Genomic DNA, 26,098 nt, shown 5'->3' with positions numbered 1-26,098 from the left:
CAAATGTTATAGATGTGAAAGTCCTAATCATTTATCCAATAACATTTCTAGTCAAGCCAGAACGGTTGAATGCAAGAAGTGTGGAAAAAGGGGCCATTTGGCAACGTCCTAAACCTGTATTGGCTGTTGAACAAGACAAGCCTCCTGAATCTAAACTAGTTTTCCAGTTACAGGGTGGCAATGAGGTAATGGGTTTCCCATCTTGTAGAATCCCATTAGACAATAAACCTGTTACTGTGTTATCAGACTCATGCTTCTCATACACCTTGGTGGATGTAAATATTTTATCTAAATTATTCCCTGACTTGCATAAGGATTTATAAACACCGGATATCAAGCCGGGCGGTTCCAATGGAGACTCTATACCATTGTTGAGTATGACAACCATGGAAATTGGTTTAAAGGGAAGGAATACCGTGGTTAAAATATATGTCACACAGAAAGGATCTAACTTATTGGGTTGAAGACATCGAAAGGAACTTGGAATCAAATTAGACCCTAATAGCCCTGATCAAGTTCTTTTACTTGATCCTTCTGTGGGGGTAAGGATATCTGCAGCGATTTTCTGGATGTTTTCTCTGATGAGCTGGGTTTGTTAAAGAATTACCAACATTGCATCAAACTCAAACCTGAGGCTAAACCCATAGCACATAGAGTAAGGCCCATTCCTCATATGATGCATGCACTTTTAATAGTTGAATAAGACAGATTGTTAGCTTTGGGTGTAATGGAACTGATTTAAAGCTCACAATGGTTGGCACCGATAGTTCTTGCAACTAAAGCATCCAGCAAGGATGTTAGATTTTGTAGTGATCTAAGAGATCAGTACAAACATATATGGGTGGACAGACATCCTTGCCACGCATCCATGAAGTACTTACTTTAATTAGGGTGCAAGCTGTTTTAGTGTTTTGGATCTCTCCTCCGTTTACCACAAGGTTGAGCTACATCCTACTCACGCCACCTCACTTCCTTTATGACTCCTCTAGAGACGTTCAAGTTCTTTCGTATGCCTTTTGGGTTGGCGTCTGCTGCGGTCGCATTTCAGAGGATCATGCAGCATGTGTTAAGAGACATTCCTGGGACACTATGTTTCAGGATGGCAATCTCATTTATGGCAAGGATGTTGAGGAGCACAATGTGATACTCAGAAGGGTGTTGACTAACCTAGAGAAGGCAGGGCTTACCTTGAAGAAGTGCTGCTTTGGGGTGGGGTCTATGGAGTACCTAAGCCATGCCATATCACAAGACGTCATAAAACCCAAGTTGAATTTAGTGGAAGACATTCAAAATACGGCAGTCCCAACCAGTGCTGAAGACCTTAAATCCTTTTTTGGGCTATTGGAATACTGTTCTAAATTTATACAGAATTATGCCAGCATTGTTGAACCATTGCAGTTGTTATTAAATTCCAAGGTCCCTTTCATTTGGAGTAAAGAGTGTCTTGTTGCCTTTATGTCTGTGAAGGCCGGTATAGTAGCAACCCCTTCCCTGGGTAGGTTTGGCCCTACTAAGCCCACGGTTTTGAGCACAGATGCAAGCAACAAGGGATTAGGTGCTAGTCTGACACAATGGGTGGATGACAACGAACAAACTGTTGCTTTTACCTCTAGGGCACTAAAAGGGGCTAAGAAGAACTATTCTGTTGTAGAAAAAGAGGCTCTTGATATTTTCTGGGCATTAAGGCATTTCAGATTTTTCTAGTGAGGTATACCATTTAACGTAAAAACTGACCACCAGCCCTTAATGTATGCTTTCACCACAAGGAGTTCTGCCAGAACCTCACCCAGGATAGCAAGATGGATTTTGGGGCTAGAAGGGTACAATTTCAAGGTAAAATACTTACCTGGAGCACAGAATGTGGTTCCAGATTTTTTGTCCCGCTCCCCTACAAACGTTGACAAGGATACCAACATTGCGGAAGACAAAGATGTCATACTTAAATTGACGAGTTTGAATAAGGAATGGTTTAATTGAAGGAATACATAAGAAATGGTTGGCCAGATACCAAGAGTAATAAGACAAAGGCTGTGCTTATTATGGTCGATCGGAGAAAGTCTTCAATTTGGTTGACTGGGAGGCGCTGTTTTTTGGCTTGCAAAGGTTTGGGTTCATCACCATGCTATCTAAAATCTTTCATGGAGCCAGTGCTCACATTTTTGTAAATTCATACCTAGCTAGCACGGTCGCAATAAAGAGGGGGGCCTGTTAGACGTGTCCTCTCTTGCCTATTTTATTTATGTTTTTTACAGGGCCTTTAGCGATCAGGTTCAGGGCTTCTAAGGCCGTACAGGCTCCTCCTTTAGGCAAGAGTAAATAAAAATTGTTTGCAGATGATATCTTGTATTTGAAGCCAAATAGGGGAAATGTCCAGCAGGCGTTTGATGAATTCAAGAATTTTAAGCATATCGGGGGATACAAGATCAACCCATCAAAGACAGAAGTACTGCTTTTTAATTCTCCCCACAAGGCCCTTCCAGTCTCTCTGCACTCTCAGGCAGCAAAATGATATTTGGGGGTGTATGTTACTCATGACTACTCTCATATTTACCTCCCAATGTTATAGAAGGTAAATGGGTTACTCGAAAAATGGACTCTGCTCCCTTTGACTTGAATAGGTAGAGTCGCCCTGATGAAGGTGACCCGTCCTTCCACTTTTATTGTTTCTATTCACGAACATCCCCATTAAAGTTAACAATTCAGTTTTTACAGATCTAGATGTGCTTCGTAGAGGATTTATATGGAGTAATAAAGCCCCTAGGGTAAAATATTCTGCCCTCCAGCTTGACATCCTGCATGGTGGGCTTGCTCTTCTCATTTTGAGGTGTATTATCAAGCTGCATTATTAGATATTTGCGCAGGAGAGGGGTAATGGACTCCTTTTTCCTAGATAGGATGCTGGCACCTCTTTACCAGTTTTTATCAAGGTCCCAAAATTTCCAAACAAAACTATAGATATAAGTTCTTAGCAGAGCTAAAAATAGGTTCTTGAGTCTACTGTTGCAATTAAATTGCTCCAGGCTGGCTGTTTCACACACTCCAGGAGGTAGGGTATCTCAGCTTGACCATCTCATCGGCTCTGTGGGAGCAAGCCGGGTTTAAAGAGGCAGGACACTTCTTTCTTCAGGGTAGGTGGGTGATTTGGCCTGAAATTATAACTCGGTGTAGTGAACTGGGCCCACAGCTTTTTCTTTCTTACCATCATATTTTATCATTCTTTCAAGCCTACAATTTTGATCTCGGTCGTGATTGCCTTACTATATTCTAAGCCCTGTTTGGATCGAGGATGGCCGGTATAGGGAATTGGTATCAGCTAATACACGCTTTTGAGATATATCCTAGTCCCATCAAGAATATGTTAAAATTCTGCAAACAACGCATTGCAATTTTACAGAAATGGATTTCAGACAATATCGTTCTTAGGGCATAAGTCCCTGAGATTGGCAAATTTTAGAAAGATGATTTTTATCTCGCATTGGTTTGCCAACTGTACACTGAACTATTAAATGAAATGTTGTAAGCATCAGGGCGAGGGAGGCTGGCTTCATATTTTTTATTCTTGTCCTGGATTAAAACCTTCTGGTCCAAGTTGATGGCAGTCCTCAATTCGGCTCCCTGGGGCTGAAGCATGTATTGTGCCACCCATGGAAAGCCTTCCAAAATGACACCACAGGTCTGCTAGTGCAGCCTGGGTAAGGTGGTGCATGCACCCCTTACTGAGGTATAGGTTCACTATACCTCACCTATCACTGTACATAGTAACCTATCAGTCAACCCTATGGCAGGCCTTATCAATCCTGAAGGCAGGATGCTTGGTTATATGTGAGATGGTGCCCAGGCATGAGCTGAGCCCCTCTGCAGCCTTCGGAATCTCTTCTCCGGGGTTGTCGGTGGTGCAGCCTGACCATATACTCATAAGTGCATTATAACTAAAACGGTTAATGCTAACTTTGGACTGGCTGCACAGAAACATGTTGTGTTTGGTATCAAACACCTTGGAATCTGTAGTGACCTGGGGAAGGGCACTAGGACCCTGCAATGGACAGTGGGGGATACGAGGGAACCGGACACCACATCCGGTCAGGGGTGTGGGGATGGGATTGCAGAGGGACGAGGACAGGGGACAGATGTGTATGTGGGCAGCTCGCCAAGAGATCTAATCAATAAAGATACTGGAAACCCCTACCTGCATCGTGTTTACTTCGTAGACAACGCGACAACTGGCGACGAAGGACGGGATTGTCATCTGGCGACCATCGCGTACACCGGAGTCCTTTTCACCAGAGAGGCTGAGCGATGGAGCCAGGAGCCCACCCCGGTCCGCTGGCCAGCAGAGGAGGAGAAAAAGAAAAACGGAATCAGGAGCCCACCCTGTTCCGAGCAACCGGAGAAGCAAAGACACAGGAGCTCACCCGACCGCCGAAAAGCGGTAAAGTTAACGAGGCTGCCCGCCAAAGTAAAGTGCCCGCAAAGCAAAGTGAACTTGAAAGAAGCGCCAAAATAAGGTCAAGCGTAGAGAAGCGCCAGCACACGATCGTGCCTGCAGCCCAAATAACAGGACAGACGCGCGAAGTTCAAACGAACTATCGCGAGAGCAGGGCGGCTATTTTGAGGGCAGGCAGATCGGACCAATAAGAAGCAAGGAACAAGCGGCGGCCATTTTAGGAGGTCAGGCAAAACTCGAGAGACAGAAATCTCGTGAGACTATGGCAGCCATTTTAAAGTCAGGCAACTAAACCAATAGGAGCAAAGGAGAGCGCGGCGGCCATTTTTAAGTCAGGCGGCCATTGAAAATACAAGGAAACAGAGAAAAATAAGGAAAGAGACTAAATAAATGAGAAATGAAGCGCAAACACAACCAAAGACAAAGAAAACAAAGGGCCAAAGGAAAAATTAAAGAAAAGAAAAGACAAAGGAGTTAAGAAAGTACAAAAAAAAAAGAAAAAAGGGAAAATGAGCGACAACGAGAAGCAGGGTATGCAAGCAGTATTCTGCAGACATTTACCATTTAGCCTATTGGAGCCTCAAGCAGGCTTAGGTGGGAGAGATGGATCAGATAATTTGAGCGCTACATGAGTGCCACGGACATCCCGGATAGCAAACAACTGCACCTGCTTCTGAATCTCGCAGGGGATGAAATAGAAAATCTGCTCTTAACATTCCCCACTGATCAAACAGCGGATTACAAGGGAGTGGTACAGTGTCTCACACAGAAATTTGACCCCCAACGAAACGTTGATTTTGAGAGGTACACGTTCAACACAGCATGCCAGCAAGGAGAAGAGAGCTTAGATGACTTTGCAACGAGACTGAGAAAACTGGTCATATACTGCGAGTTTGACAAATTTGACAATGAGCAAGCAATAAGATTGCGTATTATCGAAGGCTGTCAATCAGTGGAGTTCCAAACACGCATTCTGAAGGAACCAACGACGCTGGAAAAGATTTTGACGATGGCTCGCACGGAAGCACGAGCCACAGCGCATGCCAAGCGGGTAGAGATGGGAAAAGAGAAGAGAGTGGCGCTAGCACATCGAGTGACTGGAAATTTTAAAAAAATGAATTTCAGGCACCAGTCCTACCAAAGAAGAGTGAACAAACATGCTACCGATGTGGCCTTGAATTCCCACACATCGGTGCCTGCCCAGCAATGGGCCAGAAGTGCAGGAAGTGCAACAGGGACAATCACTTTGCAAGCACGTGCATGACAGACAATTTAGAAGTGAGAGAAGCAGAACAATGAGACCACGGATGACCAGCAACAGATACTCAGGACACATGGAAACGGCCAATCGCAGCTCCTCCGACGAGTCAGAAGAGACGGCAGCACCTGTGAGGGAGGCGAGACTATATCTAATGTCAGACGCGCCCAAAGAAAATAAAAGGACAGAGCACGTTCATCTCGTGGAGAAGCAGCAAATAAAGAAAACAGCGACCGTGGACATCGATGTAGGGAGCCACCTAGCTAAGTTCGTGCTTGACAGTGGAGCAACATGCAACATCATGTGCATGTCAGAATACAAGAAAATGAAAGTGAAACCACAGCTGTCACCGTCGACGGTGGATGTGTTCACGTGGGGCTCCAAAAGCCCAGTAGAAAATATGGGAAAATTCACAGAAACTTTAACATACAAGGGCAGGTCCTACCAAGAAGAAATATATGTGCTCAAGGGTGATATCCCAGCACCATGCCTGCTTAGCAATGTGACGGCGCAAGTGATGGGGCTATTAGCAATGACGTACCACATGTCAGAAACGGAGAACATCCCACAAGAATACCCAGCCATACTGAAAGGTCTCAGCAAACTGAAAGGAAAACAGATAACATTACACATCAATGAACCAATCAAACCAGTGGCCCAACATCATAGACGAGTACCGATACACCTACAACCACAAGTTGAAGAAGAAATAACGAAGCTACTAGCACAAGACATAATTGAACCTGTTGAAGGGCCAATGCCTTGGGTGTCTCCGATTGTGGCAGTTCCAAAGAAAAACACCTCAAAGGTCCGCATCTATGTAGACATGACGATTCCAAACACCACATTTGCAAGGGAACGTCACCCGGGGCCACATCTAAATGACATGATAAGCTGTCTCACTGGGGCCTGCCGATTCTCGAAGCTGGACCTGTGCAAAGGGTACCATCAATTAGAACTAGACCACCAGTCCAGGTACATCACGATATTCTCCACACACCTGGGTCTGTTTAGATACAAGCGACTGAGCTTCGGAATATCATCGGCTGCGGAGATTTTCCAGGAGACAATAAGGCAGGGGATAAGGCCGGTACGGAACAGCCTAAACTATAGTGATGACATTTTGGTATTTGGAAAAACAGACAAAGAACATGACACAGCTCTGCATCAAGTGCGCACACAACTGGAGCAAGCGGGCCTAACACTGAATGGAGACAAATGCGAGCTGGGGAGAGGGGAATTGGTGTTCTTCGGACACTTTTTCTCCAAGCAAGGGATGAGGCCAGACCCCAGCAAAGTAGAGACACTGAAGAACGAGAATCCTCCGTCAGATGTTGCAGAAGTGAGATCGTTTCTAGGGCTTGCCAGCTACTGTGCTCGATACATACAGGACTTTGCCACGGTGAGCACCCTGCTAAGAGAACTGACGAAACAAGGACAGAAATTCATCTGGTCTCAGGAATGCAGCAAGGCCTTCGAGGAAATAAGACAAGCAGTGATGATTGTGGAACATCTCACTTACTTTGACCCCCTACTATCCACTGAACTGACTGTCGATGCCAGCCCAGTGGGACTAGGAGCAATACTAGCACAACATCTGCCAGGAAGAGACTCGCCAAGAAAAATTGTCGCGTATTCAAGCAAAAGCTTAACGGACATTGAGAAGGCATACTCGCAACCGGAAAAGGAAAGCTTAGCAGTGGTATGGGCGTGTGAACACTATCACATGTTCATCTACGAGAAATCATTCACAATCATAACTGACCACCAGGCGCTGGTAAAGATCTATGGTAGCCCGTCAGCCAAAATGCCGCCCAGGATTGAGCGCTGGGGCGTAAGGCTGATGGACTATGACTTCACAATTGTGCACAATCCAGGGAAAGAACACAACCCGGCAGACTACACATTGAGACACCCGTTGCCGCAGGCACAAGAGACGACATCGATGGCAGAAGAGTACCTCAACTTCATACTAAAGCACAACACCCCGGCACCGATAACACTAGCGGAGCTAGCAAAGGAGACTAAGGAAGATGCCACGCTGCAAATGGCCATGGAAACAATGACAAAGCAGAGATGGAGACATGTCAACAATAACTGCAACTGGGGAGAAGGAGTATGCAAGGAAGAAGTGCTGGCTCTAAAGAAAATATATGAAGAACTGTCTGAGACAGACACAGGAATAATGATGCGAGGGACAAGAATAATGATACCAAGTTCACTCAGGCGGCAACTGGTCAATCTGGCTCATGAGTCACACCGAGGCATAGCAACGAGGAAACTGTTAAGAGAGAAAGTATGGTTCCCTGGCCTAGACCGCATGGTGGAAGACACCATCAAGACATGCCACCTCTGCCAAGTGACAGGATCACCCGCAAAGCATGAACCACTACAAATGTCAGAACTTCCAAGAGCGGTGTGAGCAACACTCGCAGCTGATTTCTTTGGGCCGCTGGACACAGGCCACTATCTGTTTGTGGTCATTGATGAGTATTCTCGATTTCCTGTAGTGCGCCATGTCTCATCAACATCAGCAACAGCGACCTTACTGATACTAGATGACATATTTGCAGCCTGGGGCTCACCCGAAATGTTGAAAACAGACAATGGCCCTCCGTTCTCAGGAGAAGAATTACGCAGATTCATGGCCTACCTAGGGATAAACCACAGGTAGATAACTCCGCTGTGGCCTCAAGCGAATGGAATGGTGGAGAGGTTCATGGGGAACATCAAAAAGGCAGCTCAAAGAGCAACACTGGCACAGATATCACTTGGCCAAGCTCTGTGTCAGATGCTACGTGACTACAGAAACACGCCCCATAGCTCCACAGGAAGATGCCCGGCAGAGCTAGTCCTGGGAAGAAAAAGCAGGACGAGGCTACCGCAAGTAGAAACAACTATGGCACCAGAACACAGCAGCATTGCAGCAAAAGACAGAGAGGCGGAAAAAAAAATGAAAAACTACGCAGACGCTAGGCGACACGCCATCCCGTCACACCTAAAGGAAGGGGACACAGTGATAGTGCGTCAACGACAACAAAGGAAATCAGACAGCGTGTTCTCTAAAGACCCGCTAACAGTAAAAAAAAGTGAAAGGCCCAATGATCACGGCAGAGTCAGAACACCAGAGAGTAACACGGAACAGCTCACACTTCAAAGGACTGAAGGAGAAGAATGAAGAAGACCAAGATGAGGAAACAGCAGAACGAGAAGGGTCGGAGCGTAACAGAAAGGAAACACACAATGGTGAGGGACCAGCAGAAGAGCAACAGATGGAGGCCGGCCCAAGAAGAGCAACAGATGGAGACCGGCCCAAGAAGAGCAACAGATGGAGACCGGCCCAAGAAGAGCAACAGATGGAGACCGGCCCAAGAAGAGCAACAGATGGAGACCGGCCCAAGAAAAGCAACAGATGGAGACCGGCCCAAGAAGAGCAACAGATGGAGGCCGGCCCAAGAAGAGCAACAGATGAAGACCGGCCCAAGAAGAGCAACAGATGGAGGCCGGCCCAAGAAGAGCAACAGATGGAGGCCAGCCCAAGAAGAGCATGCAGACGGAGGCCGGCCCAAGAAGAGCATGCAGACGGAGGCCGGCCCAAGAAGAGCATGCAGACGGAGGCCGGCCCAAGAAGAGCAACAGATGGAGGCCGGCCCAAGAAGAGCAACAGATGGAGGCCGGCCCAAAAAGAGCATGCAGACGGCCTAAAAGACCAATAGAAGAAATGTAATGATCGAAAGCACAACGGCATGTGCCCTGGCAGACTTGCGTCTATCTCTATCTACACATCTCTGTGTTTCAAACTTCTCATCATTTCTTTGTGGCATGAGGGGGAATCTGTAGTGACCTGGGGAAGGGCACTAGGACCCTGCAATGGACAGTGGGGGACACGAGGGAACCGGACACCACATCCGGTCAGGTGTGTGTGGATGGAATTGCAGCGGGACGAGGACAGGGGACAGATGTGTATGTGGGCAGCTCACCAAGAGATCTAATCAATAAAGATACTGGAAAACCCTACCTGCATTGTGTTTACTTCGTAGACGACACCCATATCAATTCCTGATGTGAGAATATGATCCCACCCTTCTGTCACAGGGAGGTGTAACCACCTCTCAGACAGGATGATGTGTATTGGGGCTGGGTGGGAGCACTCTCAGAGTGCTTTGAAGTCCTGCACTGGGGGCACATTTGGTGTCCCTGTGCATAGTCCAGCTCAAACCGGTTCAGGGGCTTCCAGCCCCTGCTCTGGAGCGAAACTGGACAAAGGAAATGGGTGTAGCCACCCCTCTTTCCAAACCCTCCCATAGGTGGGTCCCCAGAGCTAGTCCAACCCCTTCCTTAGGTATAAGGAAGGAACCTCTGTAACCAGAACTTTAGATATCCCTGGACGAAACTCTGAAGCTGAATAAAAAATTAGCTAGCATTCGCGCCATGAATTTTCAATTCTATTAAGGACACGGAGGCGAGGATTATGCTTCTCTTTCATTTACTGCAAACAAACAGCAGCCAATAAGAAACATTATAACAGTATAACACAACATTCCCAGAATGCTTAGTGTGACAGGAAAAAACAATAACCATAGAGACTAGCTCTATATAACAAGTCCTCAACCGGAACACCTCCTCTTTCTTTGCCCAGCGAGCAGAGTCCAAGTCTATTAGTATAAGTCCAAGAAACAACAGCAAAACATCCAAACCACTCCAGGATGCTGGAAGCATCGGAAACGTAGAAAGTCGAACCAACTCTTCCGAAGACCCCACTCTGGTCTAATCTGCTTTCTGATCAGCGCCTGAAACAGAAATATCATATTCGTAATAATTGTCATCGACTCATAAATCAGGGTGGGTAACATGACATTTTGAATCATAACAAGTATTCTGTTGTCCCTGGGCGGGATAATCCTCGCCTCCGTGTCCTTAATAGAATTGAAAATTCTTGGCGCGAATGCTAACTAATTTTTTATTCTATTACAGGACCGGAGGCTTCAGATTATGCTAGTTTAACGCTTATGCAGTACCACAGAGGCTACATCGCCTACAGGTTCGTAATAAAACTGCTTGAAAGTAGAACTGGAAGACCAGTCGGCAGCTTTCATGATATCATGTATACTGGTACCCAGCAGGAATGACTTGGAGGCCATAGCACCTCTCACGGAATGTGCACCAAACAAAGTAACATCAATGCCTGCTTCTGACATAACAAATCTCAGCCATCTGGCAATAGTAGCGGAAGTAACCGGTTTAAACGGCTTCTGTAAGGCAATGAGTAACCTGGAACAACCAGAAGGGCGAAGGGATCGTGTACAATCCTCATAAACCTTAAGACATTTGACCACACAAAATGTTTCATTCAAAGGAAACGCATTATAGTCTATAGACCTGGAGAAAGTTTTGGTACGAGCAGTGATAACAAAGGACACTCCATCAGGAGAAAAAATCCTACCCTCCAAATCAAGCACTCTCACATCCGACACCCTGCGGCAGGAGGATAAACATAATAGCATGGCTAGCTTAGCTGACAATTGTTTACGAGATAATAATTCATTATTAGGCCACGCATCAAACAAATTCAACACCTTTGAAACATCCCACAAAGAAGTATACTTAGCCTTAGGAGGATTGGAGACGCGGATTCCTTTCAAAAGCTTGCATACCACTGGGTGCATGCCCACCGGCCTGCCATCCAGCTATGAATGCCCTGCTGAAATGGCGGAACGAAAATTATTTACTGATCTGTAAGATAAGCCCTCCGCGGCTTTCTGAGATAGAAAGTTCAATTTGTGAGAGATATCTGCTTCCACGGGATCCAGGTGTTTCTCCAAGCACCAACCCAACCAGGCCTTCCAGGCTGATCCGTATCTCTTTCTGGTAGAAGGAGCCCAAGCTTGTTGAATAAAGCTGGAAGCTTGCACCGAAATTCCTGGCAACGACCACTGTTGCCGCAAAGCCTCCAGGCCATCAGGGACAGCTGCCCCGCTAGAACTAGCGGATGGAGCTCTCCCTGAGGGCCCTGGAGTATCTGAGGGAAGCAAGGGAGGCGAAGCAGGCAGTCACAAGCCATCTCTAGGAGAACTGGGAACCACGGCTGCGACTTCCAAATTGGAGTGATTAGCACAATCTCCGCTCCCTGCCAAGAAATTTGATTCGCCACTCTGGGTATCAGAACAAAGGGGGGAAATGCGTAATGAAGATTCAGAGACCAATCCTGACTGAGTGCATCCGTTGCTCTCGCCAAGGGATCCGGCCTCCAGCTGAAGAACGCCTCCAACTGACAGTTCAGTCTGGAGGCAAACAGATCCGTGTGGAAAGGGCCCCACAGAGAATGGATCTGATGGAACAGAGATGGATGAAGTTTCCAATCGCTGTAATCCTTCAAATGGCGTGATTGCCAATCCACCACCGCATTGACTCGCCCCGGAAGGTATTCCGCAATCACCAATATTTGGTGGGCTAGGCAATAATGCCAAAAGTCTTTGGCGATCTCCGCCAACATCGGGGATCTGGTACCCCCCAGCTTGTTGATATAACGTACAGCTGAGATGTTGTCCATTCGCAACAGAATACAACATGAAACCTTCCCGGGGGAGAGAGTGCGAATCGCAAATGAGCCCGCCAGGAGCTCGAGGCAATTGATATGAAGTTCCAACTCCTGGCGAGACCACCTGCCCCCCGTAGTGACCTCTCCGCAGTGGGCTCCCCAGCCCGTCCTGCTGGCATCCGATTCTGTGATTACCTCGGGGTGAGATCCGAAGATCGCCCGACCGTTCCATGCCTCCACATGGGTCAGCCACCATTGAATCTCCACTCGGGCTTCTTCCGTGAGTGGGACGAGGTCCGAATAAGAGAGGCCCCTCTGGAGATGTCGAATCTTCAGGCGCTGTAAGGTGCGATAATGTAGAGGGCCCAGAAATATCGCTTGTAAGGAGGATGCTAAGAGGCCCACCAGGCGAGTGATCTCCCTCAGTGACATCACCTGTCTGTCCAGAGTCTTTCTCAATTCCTTCTTTAGGTCCCTGATCTTCTGTTTGGGCAGAAGCAATTGAGCAGACTGCGTATTGATAAAAAATCCCAGGAATTCCAGGGATTGCGTTGGACTGAGAACCGACTTCTCCCTGTTCACTACAAAGCCCAGATTCTCCAATAGTGACAGCGCTAGCTGCAGGTGAAGGGATGCTATGTGCGCTGAGGGGGCCATAATCAGGATATCGTCGAGGTAAATTATATACGTATACCCTGCTCTCGGAGATGCGCTACCACCGGCTTCAGGAGTTTGGTGAAACACCACGGAATCGAGGAAAGACCAAAAGGTAGGACCAAATATTCCAGGCACCTGCCGCGCCACTGAAATTGTAGAAACCTGCGATGGGGAGGAAAAATGGGCACCGTAAGGTAAGCGTCTATGAGATCGAGGCGGACTAGCCAGTCCGCCTGCCTCAAGAGATCCGCCAGAAGATGGATACCCTCCATCTTGAAGTGACGGTAAAGAACAAAACAATTGAACCCCTTCAGGTTGAGAACCAGCCGGAACCCTCCACCCCTCTTTTGCACGAAGAAAACGGTGCTGCAGAAACCCACGGGACCGTCGTCCTCACAATAGGCCACCGAGTGCTTCTGCAGCAGTTCGTCTAATTCTTGATCTATAAAATGCACGTCTTGTTGGGCAAAAATAGAGGGTTGGGAGGAGATTCTTGAAAAGGAGTTTGATAAAAATCTATGTGAAAGCCCTGAACTGTTTGAAGAACCCAAGCTTCCTGAGTCAGGGCCTGCCAATTGTGAAGGAAATGACGAATCCGACCTCCCAGAGGATAAACAGACAAAGGCATCGGGCTTACCTGACGTAATCTGAGGACGGGAGTTTCCTCTCTGGCCACCTCGGTGGAACCCACGACGGTTGGATCGTCTCGTGGTGTAGAAGGTGCCACCTCTGGTTGAGTCTTGAAAGTCTCCACGGCCTCGGCCGTATCCACCTCTGTGGGGACCCTGGTGGTATTGGCGGCCTGGCGAGCGGCCCCTGCCTCGCCCGGCCCTCCCAAAAAGGCCAGTAGTGAACACCCTCTTGATATTCGATTGGGCTTTGTCCAAGCTAGTGAAAGTTCCTACGTACTTGGAGACGTCTTTCACAAAACGGTCTCCGAACAGCAAGCCGTCCGCCAGGGGACCCGGCTTGTTAGAGGTCGTGCTTCCTGTACTCTTTTTATCTGTAAAACGCAGGAAAACTCCAAGTCCCAGAATGCTTTGCCAGAGGGAGTACCTTGTATGCCTTCCCATGCTGCCTTATACTAGATCATGTGACTGCTGCCGGCATATAGGCTGCCTGATCACACCCACAAGTGCTTGGCCTCACTTCCTGTATTTGGACCACGCCCCTGTTTCCTGTTTGGATCCTTCCTGGACCGGTTCCCCGTCTGCCTCCGTTTCACACGAGTTTGTGGAGCCAAAAGCGACGGAATTTACAGCGCAAGACTGTTCGGACCCTTGTTTAAACCCGCGCGCTAGAAGCACGCACGTGTGGAGGTTCTTCCCACTAGCGCCGGGAAGCGCTGTTGGAAATATTGCCGTCTTCCTTGTTTGTGCCGTTAGCGCTTGCTTCGCGCTGATTTGCCCTTTGCTCTCTAGCGCGAGGAAGCGCTGTTCTGAATGTTGCCGTCTTACCTGCCTATGCCGTTAGCGCTTGCTTCGCGCTGATTTGCCCTTTGCCCTCCAGCGCCGGGAAGCGCTGTGGAACTCACGGGGGCCTCAAAAAACTGGTAGGCGTTGTTCTTGGAGGACCCGCTCAAACGCCCCATCTGGACAGACAGTCCTGTGTCTTTATTTATCCGCAAAAGGTATCAACAAGGAGAAAGGACTATTACTAGAAATAGAGGATTCTCTTGGTGATGAACACTCAACACAGCGCATTGTAAGTCGCTGTGTGTATCCTTTGTTATGTGAGCATGAGAAATCCAACGTCACCCATACTGTTCACCGCCTGCCCTCATTCCCCTGGTGCCACAGAGAGGAGCAGGTTCTTCTTGTTTTGAGTCCTCCTTCGTTTCCTTCTTTTCAAGAAGAGTCCTTCAGTCCACATTCCCCAGGTCTATTTGTGTGAGTATGAGAAGGCATATAACGTAAGTAATACAGCGTGGAGGGGGGTCACAAGGGATTAAGTCTTACAAATTTCTTGTTGTTTTCTGTCTCCCTGTAGGATCCCTGACACCCTTACCTGCCATCCCTGCAGAAGACCTGGTGGTCCTTTCTGGTCTCTTCGCCCTCTGGGGGGTCTAGGTCTTCCTGTAGTGTGTCTATACCTATAGGGGACTGGACCCTGTGAGAGCGTAAAGACTTTCTCTTCGCTCCCGTGGATCTCGGACTCTCTGTCGTTGGACCTAGAACCGGACAGAAAGGCCAAGCCCACGTATCTTTTAACATCCCCTGAGCGAAGATGGATCAAGGCGCGTCATATGATGCGTCCAGGGTAGAACCGTTGCGCCTTGAAAACCCTGACATTACCATGTCTGAATTAGCAAGTACCGTAGTTACATTACAGTCAGAACTTAGAGCCTTAAGGGGAGAGAATCAGCGTTTGGTAACAGAATTAGGAATATTAAAAACACACACATCGTTAGAGACGGTAGGGACAGGAACATTTCCCAAACAAACGCAGTTATATTCAGCCTGGTCATTTTCACCTCCTATCCTCAGACGCATCTGTGCCTCCTACTTCCACATCTGCCCCGGTTTATGTAACGGTTGTCACTCCACCCCATACTCCTTTGGCCATGCCTGAATGGTTTAACGGGGATAGCACTAAATATGCAGTCTTCATGAACCAGTGCCATCTCCAGTTCCTGTGTCGAGCTGCGGCGTTCCCTGACGATGCTGCCAAAGTAGCCTTCATCACATCATATCTGAGTGGGAATGCAGCTCTTTGGGCAGTTCCGTTAGTGGACAATGACGATCCAGTTCTCTATAATTTAGCACATTTCAAGGAAAGGATGCAGAGTTTATTTGCTCGCCATTCTTATATGCAGGCCAGCGACAACGAGTTACTGAATTTGAAACAAAGTACGAAGGACCTTCTTTCGTACATAACCACGTTCAACCGGTTAGTTACTGAGACACAGTGGCCTGAAGAGAAAAGAACATCCCTATTTTATAGGGGTTTAAGAGATGACTTAAAAGACATTCTGTCTCAGATTGTAGATCCACCAGAGGATTGTGCGTCCTTTACTGACTTAGTGGTCAAATTGGACCATAGACTGACAGAAAGGAAGGGAGAGAAGTCAAAAGGAGAATACCCACGTCTTTTTCTTTCAAGGCCTGACAAAAAAGAGCCCAAGGAGTCGAGTGAACCGATGCAGATCGGGGGGGTCAGAGGCCCCTTAACTGCGGAAGAACGAGAAAAACGACGATGTTTGAATTTATGCCTTTACTGTGGTAAGGGAGGGCATTTTGCCCGAGAATGCCCCGTGAAGCCTAAAAAACTAGGTAATATTATCGTAAACAAACCCGGGGCAGTTCCTGTTTCGGAAAACTGAAAGACTTGGTAAGTTTAGAGATCGATTTCCCAAGTCCTTCTGTGTCTCAGATCTCGCAGTCTGTCTCTACCCACGTGCCTCCTGTGCCCAAACATTTTATCATTTCGGTGGTCTTTATTTTGCCCTCTCAACATAGAAAGTCTATGGCTATTTTGCTGGATTCTGGGGCTACTGGGAATTTCTTAGATATAACTGTAGCTAAAGTCTTGGGACTGCAATTTATCACAAAACCCCATCCCGAAAGGGTTCGAGCAGTGGACGGGTCAGAATTGTCATCAGGGTTGATTAAACATCAAACCCCTGATCTTATCATGGTGTGTGACAATGGGCATTCAGAGTCAATTTCTTTCGATCTCATAGACACTCCCACGTTTGGGGCCATATTAGGAGTACCATGGCTACAACAACACAATACTCACATTGACTGGGTCTCTAGAACAGTAACGTTAAGGTCTTCTTATTGCACACTGTGTTAGAGGTCGTGCTTCCTGTACTCTTTTTATCTGTAAAACGTAGGAAAACTCCAAGTCCCAGAATGCTTTGCCAGAGGGAGTACCTTGTATGCCTTCCCATGCTGCCTTATACTAGATCATGTGACTGCTGCCGGCATATAGGCTGCCTGATCACACCCACAAGTGCTTGGCCTCACTTCCTGTATTTGGACCACGCCCCTGTTTCCTGTTTGGATCCTTCCTGGACCGGTTCCTCGTCTGCCTCCGTTTCACACGAGTTTGTGGAGCCAAAAGCAACGGAATTTACAGCGCAAGACTGTTCGGACCCTTGTTTAAACCCGCGCGCTAGAAGCACGCACGTGTGGAGGTTCTTGCCCACTAGGGCCGAGAAGCGCTGTTGGAAATATTGCCGTCTTCCTTGTTTGTGCCGTTTGCGCTTGCTTCGCGCTGATTTGCCCTTTGCTCTCTAGCGCGAGGAAGCGCTGTTCTGAATGTTGCCGTCTTACCTGCCTATGCCGTTAGCGCTTGCTTCGCGCTGATTTGCCCTTTGCCCTCCAGCGCCGGGAAGCGCTGTGGAACTCACGGGGGCCTCAAAAAACTGGTAGGCGTTGTTCTTGGAGGACCCGCTCAAACGCCCCATCTGGACAGACAGTCCTGTGTCTTTATTTATCCGCAAAAGGTATCAACAAGGAGAAAGGACTATTAATAGAAATGGAGGCTTCTCTTGGTGATGAACACTCAACACAGCGCATTGTAAGTCGCTGTATGTATCCTTTGTTATGTGAGCATGAGAAATCCAACGTCACCCATACTGTTCACCGCCTGCCCTCATTCCCCTGGTGCCACAGAGTGGAGCAGGCTCTTCTTGTTTTGAGTCCTCCTTCATTTCCTTCTTTTCAAGAAGAGTCCTTCAGTCCACATTCCCCAGGTCTATTTGTGTGAGTATGAGAAGGCATATAACGTAAGGAATACAGCGTGGAGGGGGGGTCACAAGGGATTAAGTCTTACAAATTTCTTGTCGTTTTCTGTCTCCCTGTAGGATCCCTGACACCCTTCCCTGCCATCCCTGCAGAAGACCTGGTGGTCCTTTCTGGTCTCTTCGCCCTCTGGGGGGTCTAGGTCTTCCTGTAGTGTGTCTATACCTATAGGGGACTGGACCCTGTGAGAGCGTAGAGACTTTCTCTTCGCTCCCGTGGATCTCGGACTCTCTGTCGTTGGACCTAGAACCGGACAGAAAGGCCAAGCCCACGTATCTTTTAACATCCCCTGAGCGAAGATGGATCAAGGCGCGTCATATGATGTGTCCAGGGTAGAACCGTTGCGCCTTGAAAACCCTGACATTACCATGTCTGAATTAGCAAGTACCGTAGTTATATTACAGTCAGAACTTAGAGCCTTAAGGGGAGAGAATCAGCGTTTGGTAACAGAATTAGGAATATTAAAAACACACACATCGTTAGAGACGGTAGGGACAGGAACATTTCCCAAACAAACGCAGTTATATTCAGCCTGGTCATTTTCACCTCCTATCCTCAGACGCATCTTTGCCTCCTACTTCCATGTCTGCCCCGGTTTATGTAACGGTTGTCACTCCACCCCATACTCCTTTGGCCATGCCTGAATGGTTTAACGGGGATAGCACTAAATATGCAGTCTTCATGAACCAGTGCCATCTCCAGTTCCTGTGTCGAGCTGCGGCGTTCCCTGACGATGCTGCCAAAGTAGCCTTCATCACATCATATCTGAGTGGGAATGCAGCTCTTTGGGCAGTTCCGTTAGTGGACAATGACGATCCAGTTCTCTATAATTTAGCACATTTCAAGGAAAGGATGCAGAGTTTATTTGCTCGCCATTCTTATATGCAGGCCAGCGACAACGAGTTACTGAATTTGAAACAAGGTACGAAGGACCTTCTTTCGTACATAACCACGTTCAACCGGTTAGTTACTGAGACACAGTGGCCTGAAGAGAAAAGAACATCCCTATTTTATAGGGGTTTAAGAGATGACTTAAAAGACATTCTGTCTCAGATTGTAGATCCACCAGAGGATTGTGCATCCTTTATTGACTTAGTGGTCAAATTGGACCATAGACTGACAGAAAGGAAGGGAGAGAAGTCAAAAGGAGAATACCCACGTCTTTTTCTTTCAAGGCCTGACAAAAAAGAGCCCAAGGAGTCGAGTGAACCGATGCAGATTGGGGGGGTCAGAGGCCCCTTAACTGCGGAAGAACGAGAAAAACGACGATGTTTGAATTTATGCCTTTACTGTGGTAAGGGAGGGCATTTTGCCCGAGAATGCCCCGTGAAGCCTAAAAAACTAGGTAATATTATCGTAAACAAACCCGGGGCAGTTCCTGTTTCGGAAAACTGAAAGACTTGGTAAGTTTAGAGATCGATTTCCCAAGTCCTTCTGTGTCTCAGATCTCGCAGTCTGTCTCTACCCACGTGCCTCCTGTGCCCAAACATTTTATCATTTCGGTGGTCTTTATTTTGCCCTCTCAACATAGAAAGTCTATGGCTATTTTGCTGGATTCTGGGGCTACTGGGAATTTCTTAGATATAACTGTAGCTAAAGTCTTGGGACTGCAATTTATCACAAAACCCCATCCCGAAAGGGTTCGAGCAGTGGACGGGTCAGAATTGTCATCAGGGTTGATTAAACATCAAACCCCTGATCTTATCATGGTGTGTGACAATGGGCATTCAGAGTCAATTTCTTTCGATCTCATAGACACTCTCACGTTTGGGGCCATATTAGGATTACCATGGCTACAACAACACAATACCCACATTGACTGGGTCTCTAGAACAGTAACGTTAAGGTCTTCTTATTGCACACTGTGTTAGAGGTCGTGCTTCCTGTACTCTTTTTATCTGTAAAACGCAGGAAAACTCCGAGTCCCAGAATGCTTTGCCAGAGGGAGTACCTTGTATGCCTTCCCATGCTGCCTTATACTAGATCATGTGACTGCTGCCGGCATATAGGCTGCCTGATCACACCCACAAGTGCTTGGCCTCACTTCCTGTATTTGGACCACGCCCCTGTTTCCTGTTTGGATCCTTCCTGGACCGGTTCCTCGTCTGCCTCCGTTTCACACGAGTTTGTGGAGCCAAAAGCAACGGAATTTACAGCGCAAGACTGTTCGGACCCTTGTTTAAACCCGCGCGCTAGAAGCACGCACGTGTGGAGGTTCTTGCCCACTAGGGCCGAGAAGCGCTGTTGGAAATATTGCCGTCTTCCTTGTTTGTGCCGTTTGCGCTTGCTTCGCGCTGATTTGCCCTTTGCTCTCTAGCGCGAGGAAGCGCTGTTCTGAATGTTGCCGTCTTACCTGCCTATGCCGTTAGCGCTTGCTTCGCGCTGATTTGCCCTTTGCCCTCCAGCGCCGGGAAGCGCTGTGGAACTCACGGGGGCCTCAAAAAACTGGTAGGCGTTGTTCTTGGAGGACCCGCTCAAACGCCCCATCTGGACAGACAGTCCTGTGTCTTTATTTATCCGCAAAAGGTATCAACAAGGAGAAAGGACTATTAATAGAAATGGAGGCGTCTCTTGGTGATGAACACTCAACACAGCGCATTGTAAGTCGCTGTATGTATCCTTTGTTATGTGAGCATGAGACATCCAACGTCACCCATACTGTTCACCGCCTGCCCTCATTCCCCTGGTGCCACAGAGAGGAGCAGGTTCTTCTTGTTTTGAGTCCTCCTTCATTTCCTTCTTTTCAAGAAGAGTCCTTCATTCCACATTCCCCAGGTCTATTTGTGTGAGTATGAGAAGGCATATAACGTAAGGAATACAGCGTGGAGGGGGGTCACAAGAAGTCTTACAAATTTCTTGTCGTTTTCTGTCTCCCTGTAGGATCCCTGACACCCTTACCTGCCAACCCTGCAACAGACCTGGTGGTCCTTTCTGGTCTCTTCGCCCTCTGGGGGGTCTAGGTCTTCCTGTAGTGTGTCTATACCTATAGGGGACTGGACCCTGTGAGAGCGTAGAGACTTTCTCTTCGCTCCCGTGGATCTCGGACTCTCTGTCGTTGGACCTAGAACCGGACACGGCTCAGCCCCACCCAATTCAGTCAGGTTAGTGTCCATACGCATCAGGAGGGACTTCCTGCGCTCCGCTGAAATGGCGCAATTTGCATTGCCGAAGAAGCAGATAGCGCGTTGGGTCCAACCTGCGAGGATGTCAGGGTCAATCAACTCTCCGGACTCCTTGGCGTTCAGAGCCATCTCCAAGATCTTAGACAAGGGACCGATGGTGTCTAACAACTTATCTTGGCACCCGCGCCAGGCGCGGTCAATGCCTTTCTTAGGATCCTTTTGGAACTTTTTCAAGAAAGCCAACATATTTGGATTGATATCCAGGGTTTCCGCGACCTTGTCCGGAACATCCGGACGGGAGCATTCCGATCTTAGATGGTTCCTAACATCCCTGTCGAAACTACGACGCAGATTCTGGTGGATGTAATCCGCCACCTCTGGCGGAGGGGCCCAATCTGAAGACCTGGGATGCACAATGTCCTGTGGGTTGAAGTCAAAGGGGGTAGACGGCTGATAGACCGGGGGAGACTGAGGGCGTACTACCGACTTCTTAGCTTTTTTCTTTCTGGGGGACTGAGTATGACTGGAGGAGTCTGTGTCCGTATCCGTGGCCACCGGAGGCGCAGCGGGTAGAGGATTAGGAGCCCCCGAATATGGGTGATCCCTGGACAGGGGGGGGGGCAGAGTGTAAATAGTGTGGGCATGCGGCCACTTGGAGGTTTTGGAAGGTTTAGAGACACCCCCAGAGGACGTAGAGGCCTGCGTTGCATCTTGCTGCAATAAGCCATGGCACTTCGCAAAAGTTTCTAGCTGTGCTGTAATGGGCCTCAGTGCCGCAGCCAAGGCTTTATTTACGGTCTTAGGGACCGCCACTTCTACCGCCTTTGTGACGGAATCCTGGACAGAAGCGTCTAAGGCCTGCACAAGGTTGTCCTCAAGGAGGGGAGCGTGCTCCTCCTCATAGTACCCATATTCGTCCCCCTGAAAATAGGCCCAGTCTTCCATGTCCACCGCAGTGTAGGTGACAAGTTAAGACACTATCTGTTGGAATCCCAAGGGGATAAATCAAGGGGGAGCAACCCTGGTGCAAAAGACACTTTTAAAGTTAAGATTTCTGTGCTCCTCAGCAAAGCTGTAGTCATCAACCCAAAGGGCAGTCAGAGCCTCAAAGTTTTCTGCCAGCCTGCACCCAGCTGGGGGCCTGAAACGTTTAATAGCCTGAGCCAGGCATAAAATTAGGGCACTACAGAGGCACGCGTCGGACCTGTGGCTCCGACGCGCGAGGAACTATGCACGCGGAGCACGGAAGAAAACGAAAGTAGGCGTCGCGTAGCCCAAAAGGAGCCCAAAAAGAGAGCAATTGGGCTACGCGACGCTAGGCTCAGAGATCTACTGCGGGCTTGAATTAGGGGAAGCACCGCCTGCCGCCTTTATCGCGGCACAATTCACCGGACTATGAGGAATCGGCGATCGGAAGGTGAGGCGCGTCTGCAGAAGTGGAACCGCCACCTTCCAAACAGCCGCACGAGCGCCGCACGAGCGAGCGAGCAGTGTCAGCGCGTAACTTCAGGCCAGCTGCAATATTACAACCCTCATACCACTACAGGCTGCAAATAAATAACATTAGTAACCATAATATCGCAACAAAGCAATAACAAACCAAGAGATAAAGCAGGAGAGAAACCGAGTACTTATCTCAGCGAAGAGCAGCAAAGAAAGAGGAGGTGTTCCGGTTGAGGACTTGGTATATAGAGCTAGTCTCTATGGTTATTGTTTTTTCCTGTCACACTAAGCATTCTGGGAATGTTGTGTTATACTGTTATAATGTCTCTTATTGGCTGCTGTTTGTTTGCAGTAAATGAAAGAGAAGCATAATCTGAAGCCTCCGGTCCTGTAATAGCATCCTAGAACTTCGACGCTCTACTAAAGACTAGAGGACTGAATAAATCTCCCTTGGGGTCAAGGATTGACTCCCCTGCTTGGCAGGTACCAACAAAGCATTTTGCCGGTCTGCATCTCCGAAGCTCCCGCCGGACTCCGAAGTATTTGCAGCCAAGGAAGAGGATTTCCAGACATCTCAGAGGCTGACCCGAGTCCCCAGCAAAGCTGAGAGCCGCAGCCCTCGTGAGCAGTGTGGAACCGGAACTCCTGGTCCCCATGCTCTTTTGCAAGTGCAGCAAGTGCATTGACTTCTCGACGTCTCTTGAAGTCGTGCTTGGGGTTACTTGTAGCCCCCACCTCGAGCAGAGAATCCACCAAAGATTGTCAGCCTAGTCACCCGTGGGCCGCCATTTTGTGTTTCCTCTAGAGGCTCCTTCGCGATCCCTGGTCTGTCAACTGGTGGGTCACTGTGAAGGCAACTTTGATTTTCCTTGGGCTTCCCTGGTTGCTCCAGATGTGCCCTGACTCCCTACCAAGTTGTGAGTCCCTCAAACCTTGCTGGTCTGCATCAAAGCATCTTTCTCCTTTCTGTGTGGGTTGATGTTGCCAAGGCATGTTGTGTCCAATCCGGGCACCAATGCTGCAGCACTCGACATCCTTCGTGGGACAGCCCGAATCCAGCTCCTGGTCATCCTCGACTCCGCCTTGTCCTCGTGGCTGAAGAGTCAAGCTTCACCTTCTTCACCTGAAGTATCCGACATCGGTGGGCATTCGTCTATCGTGCCCCTGGTCAATGGCAAAGGACCCAGACTCTGTCCCCTCTGCTTTCAGGTTCTTCTCGACTTTGACCCAGACTTGGATCTCTTCAGACACTTCTCATCATCCCAGCAGCAGTACTTCTTTGCCAGCTCCCATTGAAAACGACGACGCGACATGACACCATTTGACACCTATGCACCCGGCTTCCCTGGGTGAGTTAACACGAGTACTCCGGTGCTCCCGTGGGTGTTGACCCTAGAACTTCCTAAGTCCCAAAGGGTTTGGTCCTGACTCATTTCTAAGTGTCCCTAATCTTAAAAAGTCTACCGGCGACTTTCCTGATAGAAGCTAACAGGAGCTCGCGGCTGTGTTCTCACACTGCACACGGCCCACGTGGGTCTCCTGTGTCACTACCTTGGGTGGTTCCTTGGGGTCCCAGCGATTCTACAGGCTCTTATAGGCCTTGTGTCTAGTTAAGTCGTGGTTCTTATACCACTATTTTAGTATATGGTTTGGATTGCCCCTAGGGCCTGACGTGTATTTGTGCTATTTAACTGTACTATTTGAAGTGTAACTTATGTGTTTTGACCTCTAGTCTCAAAAATAGACTAGGAGGGTGTGTTTAGTAAAAAATACATATATGTTATATATATATACCTGGTGTGGTTGCCTTTCATTTAGCCATTTGTTGGTAGGTGGAATCTGACTATATGGTTGCCCCCACTTTTTGCCTGGTGTTTTGCTGGTTTATGACTTAGTTGGACTGGGATCCTGCTATTCAGGGCCCCAGTCTTTCTGCTTTCTCTGTAAAATGGTTTCCATGTACATTAGGTACATCTCTAATTGGATTCTGGAGTGCCTTATAACTCCCTAGTATATGGTATACTATGTACCCAGGGCATAGGTACCTCAGAGACCTACCAGGGGCTGAAGCATGTATTATGCAACCCCTGGGAAGCACTCCAAAATGACACCACAGGTCTGCTACTGCAGCCTGGAAAAGGTGGTGCATGCACCCTTTACTGTGGTATAGGCTACCTATATCACTAACATTGCACACGCATTTAAAACCTATAAGTCACTCCTATGGCAGGCCTTAACAATCCTGAAGCAGAGTGCTTGGTTTTTATGTGAGAGGGTGCCCCTGCATGAGCAGAGCCCCTCTGCAGCGTTCAGAGTACCTCCTCTGATGCTCTTTGTGGTGCAGCCTGACCATATACTCAAGTGCATTATAACCTAGCGGTAAATGCTAACTTTGGACTGGCTGCACGAAAACATGTTGTGTTTGGTGTCAAATGCTTTGGAATACTACCCCCCCGCCAGTTCTGGCGGCGGGGGTGCCATTCCACCCTTCTAAAGGGAGAGACATGTTCACACCAGTCTACCCGGTAAAGACTTTCTACAGCCCTGGCATCACAAAATGGATGCCACTGCCAGAGACACGGGTCTGACCTCCTGCTGCTGACCGAAACTCCAGCAGGGGAGGCCTGTACAATAGGTTTCCTGTCCCAGAGAGGTGTAACCACCCCCCCCCCAGACAGGCAGATGTGTATTTGGGCTGGGCGGGAGCACTCTCTGGTGCTTTGAAGTCCTGCACTGGGGTCACACTTGGTGTCCCTGTGCATAGTCCAGTTCAAACCGGTTGCAGGGGCTACCTGCCCCTGCTCTGGCACGAAACTGGACAAAGGAAATGGGTGTAACCACCCCTCTTTCCAAACCCTCCCATAGGTGAGTCCCTAGAGTATGTCCAACCCCCAAACTTTGTATAAGTATGGGAACCCAGTCCTTGCGACTTTAGATTACCCTGGACGAAACTCTGCAACATATATCATGGACCTTCGACTTTCTATTTCGACTAGAAGACGGAAAAAATCTCCCTTGGGGTCAAGGAGTGACTCCCCTGCTTGGCAAATGTCCGGTCTGCAATTCTGAAGCTCCCGCCGGACGCCGAAGTCTCTGCATCCCCAGAGGTGGATTTCCAGACTTCCCCAAGGCTACCCTGAGTCCACAGCAAAGCTGAGGCCCGTGGCTTTCATGGGTGACGTGGAACCTTGACCTCTGGACACCGTGATCTTTTGCTGATCCATCATCTTCCTGGTCTTCCTCGAAGTTGTGCTTTGGGCTCCGAGTAGCCCCCGCCTTGAGCACCACCTGCACCAAAGATCTCTAGCCTCCACTCCACGAGTGATCCGTGGGCCAGTTTCGAGTGCGACCACTCGAGGCTCCTTCGCGATCGCTAGCCCATTGGCTAGTAGGTGCCCACGAAGGCAACTCCTCTTCTGATTGGGCATTCCTGGTTGCGCCAGATGTGTCCCGACCTACCCTCACTGGGTGAGTCCCCCAAACCTTGCTGGTCTGCACTGGTCTATTTCCTAGTGACTTGCCGTTGCCAAGGCTTGTTGGGTCCAATCTGGTCGCCGACACCGCAGCACTCGACAGACTTCGTGGGACAGCTCGAATCCAGCTCCTGGTCATCGTCAATGCCTCCTGGACCTCGGGGCTGAAGAATCAAGACACCCGTCAACTCACCTGAAGCACCCAACATCTGTGGGCATTGGACTATCGTGCCCTTGGTCACTGGTAAGTGACCCAGACTCTGTCCCCTCTGCTTTCAGGTTCCTTCCATCCTAGATCCAGGCTTGGATCTCTCCGGACACTTCTCCTCTTCACGGCAGCAGCACTTCCTGAGCAGCTTCCATTGAAACCAGCGACACGACCTGACACCATTTGCCACCTATGCACCCGGCT

General features: G+C 48.6%; 1 protein-coding gene across 3 annotated transcripts in view; it reads right to left on the bottom strand.

Annotated features, from left to right (window-relative positions):
* Nucleotides 1-26,098, bottom strand: part of LOC146863539 (uncharacterized) — a 243,864-nt gene that overhangs the window by 157,290 nt on the left and 60,476 nt on the right. For 2 of the 3 annotated variants that reach the window (XR_014978275.1, XR_014978274.1), the window contains one exon: nucleotides 10,214-10,492. The exons of the other annotated variant lie outside the window; for it this stretch is intronic. The gene's annotated coding sequence lies outside the window, so the exon portion shown is untranslated. Of the gene's footprint in view, nucleotides 1-10,213; nucleotides 10,493-26,098 lie in introns of those variants that run through there. 3 annotated transcript variants of the gene reach the window in all.

Source organism: Triturus cristatus, chromosome 2_2 (assembly GCF_964204655.1).
Source record: "Triturus cristatus chromosome 2_2, aTriCri1.1, whole genome shotgun sequence".
Lineage (NCBI taxonomy): Eukaryota > Metazoa > Chordata > Amphibia > Caudata > Salamandridae > Triturus > Triturus cristatus.
The sequence above is the reverse complement of the archived record's forward strand: the minus strand, read 5'-3'. Positions and strand labels throughout refer to the sequence as shown.